This window comes from Anneissia japonica, unplaced genomic scaffold (assembly GCF_011630105.1).
Source record: "Anneissia japonica isolate Jap-2015-1 unplaced genomic scaffold, ASM1163010v1 scaffold287919_len575428_cov197, whole genome shotgun sequence".
NCBI lineage: Eukaryota > Metazoa > Echinodermata > Crinoidea > Comatulida > Comatulidae > Anneissia > Anneissia japonica.
Window position 1 is genome coordinate 567,390 of NW_022718751.1, and position 2,938 is coordinate 570,327.

General features: G+C 32.9%; 1 long non-coding RNA gene across 1 annotated transcript; it reads left to right on the forward strand.

The window, feature by feature from the left end:
- Positions 1–2,823, forward strand: LOC117110615. The gene is made up of 4 exons (XR_004445737.1): positions 1–136; positions 813–840; positions 1,423–1,540; positions 2,736–2,823. It is a non-coding gene; the product is annotated as an uncharacterized LOC117110615 (long non-coding RNA).
- The last annotated feature ends 115 nt before the right edge of the window (positions 2,824–2,938 follow it).

The window sequence follows — 2,938 nt, forward strand, 5'->3', positions numbered from 1 at the left end:
CATATGCATTGAAAACTACAACTGAACTAATTTTGAAGAGGTACGTTACAATAGCTCTATTTTCCTGATCAACATGACATCAAAGGCATTGTGCATCTTTTTATTGGGCGTCGTCGCTCTGAATGTTCTCCTACCGGTAAGTGCTAAAGTAAGCCTAGGTCTCGAAAACATGACCATTCGGTTGGAAACCTAAAATATACCGCTGCACTTCCATAATATAAAATGTTTTAGACTTGCTGGAGACAAACGATTCAGCGGAATGGCTCTTAGTTTCCAATCCATGATCGGGGTTCGAATCTGAGGCTGGTTACTTGTTTGTCCTTGAGGAAGGCATTTTATCTCACTACTTTTCTCTCCATCTAGGAGAAATGACTATTTGGTTGTGAAAGGTGGTTTCTTTAATTAAAGCAAGTTAGAAAATTCGAGTTGCGAGTTACAAAATAATAATGTACTGTGTGTACTTTGAACATAATATGGAACCTGCGCATTAGAAATGTATAAATTATTTTTAATATTATTATTATTATTATTGAAATATTTCGAAATATATGAATGGTTATATAACAGTAGTTTCTAGTACTTTACAATCGTATTTCTTCAATTTAATTTTAAGTGGTTAAACACGTGGATCTGGTATCCAAGTATGGCTTGTTTGTTATGTGTTCTCGTTTACCTCCACAATTTAATCGGCTTCCTAACACAATACTAGTATATCCAATACGAAAAAATACATAAATGTTGTTATTTTATCCTATCATGCGATGTTTAAGGGGTATTTCATTTCAACAATGTACATTTTCTTTTACATGTAGGAGAACACATTAACTGCAAACGCAGCAGGTAAGCTAAACCAAGTTAAGAAATTAATGCCACGTAAATCAACTTATATATATTTTTTAATGACTTGATTAATTGTTATACTGTGTACGTTATCAGCCTTAAACTGTTCATTTGAAAGAACAGTTTTTCTCACCAAATAACGGGCGTTTAGATAAGTAAGCCAAATACTGTACTGTTTTTATTGTCTTAAAAACTGTATACACTTAAATTTGTTGGTAGTAAAACGTCTGTATCATTGAAAATTGGTTTTTTTTTTTGTTTTGTTTTGTAAATCTATTTAAAAAATAATAATCTGTGTGCTTCTTTTGAATAGGCAATTTAGATGTTTAATATGGTTTAATATAAAACGTTTGTGGTAACAGTATTATTATTGCTATTATTATTATTATCGTTGTTTTTTTTTTCGTCATTGTTGTTACTGATGTTGTTTTAAAAGTGTTCAAGTACTGAGAAAATGATTCTTTTTGCTACGTTTTAAAAAGAGCGGTTGGAAAGCTAGTATTTTAACCGCCAATCCATTCCGACTACACATGACTGGATTTACCCGTAAGTTAGACCAATATTTGATTTCTATTTTAACAGTTGACTGTGCCTCACCGGACGCAGCATATTGCATGGGTTATAAGTCAGTTTGTAATGATCCAACATTCGCATCCATGACACAAAATTGTCCACACGCCTGTGGAAAGTGCACCACTGGGTAAGTCATTGCTTTATCATCCTATATTCGAGCTGTTAAACGTTTGAAATTAAGGCGACTACATTCAACAGAGGCATACTCATATGACATCATGGGGTAAATTAGTGGGCAATGAAGCAAACAAATTATTCTCCAAACCTGCTCTCCCTAACTTTCCCATTAATTCCCGCCCACATAAGATGTTGCTGTTCAATAGTTTTTAAGGTTAGGGTTGGAGCGAGACTCTGTCTATCTTCAACTGAGTAATATACCAACAACATGCATTTGTTGTAGGCCTGAGCCTTTTATCGCTTGGAATCCACAGGCTTAACGCTGAACAGCTCGAATACTCGCTCATAATATAGGCCTACTCCAATGAATTTTAGAGTGTCTCTATTATTTTTAATCTTGAACGTTAAAGAAGAATATGTGAGGGTCAAACATACAAGTGCACTAACCGGGATTCGAACCCGGAACCTTCTGCTGTTTATGCAGACGCCTTAACCAACTGGGCCAGACTTTTTGAGTTTTGAAATAAAATTTATGAATTATATAGTATTACCACAAGACGGTTTATACCTAATCTCTATTATATCATGATGATATCAGCAAATAACAGTCTTCTCACTGTCCCCACCGTCAAATTAAAATCATATGGCCAATGAACCTTTGCTTTTCTGCCTCATTTCTGTGGAACGACTTACCGTTGTCTGTCAAAAACTCACCCTCCTTGAATTAATTTAAACTTAATTTAAAAACTCATCTATTTCAATCCATCTAATCTACTCTGTTACTATATGTATACTTTCACGCCTTCGATCATTTATTTTGAAAATGACGCATAACAAATATTTGTTTATTATTATTATTATATATAGGCCTATATATAATATATATACATATCTATATATAAGTCAAGATAGCCGTTAATACTGTTAAATTATATATAAATCATCAATGAAAGGTAAATAGAGTGTTTGAATAAAAAACATGAAGGTAATCGTGTAGCGTCTCTCAAATAACGCTGTCCTATAAATAAATCGAACACTGCATTTACCTTTTTTTTTGGATGATTTATATATTATTAATAGTGTTAATGCTATCTTGATTTATATTATATGTTGCTACCGTATTTATTTCCAGCCGTACCTCTAAATTTATTTGGTTTAACATTAGAATTTCTTTGTTAGTTTATCTATATATTTTTATCCTTCAGATAATAAAGTTTAATGGGATGCAATCACCAGCTATTGAGTTTTGCAGAAAATACTTAGACTTATAGATTAGAATAAGATAATCTACGTCAAAAAATGTTTTACTAACTTCTACGAATGGACAAGTGCGTGGTAATGAGATGGCGGATGTCAGAAAAGATCAAGGACATATCATCGTACAAGAAAGCTACTTGAGGTTTAGATC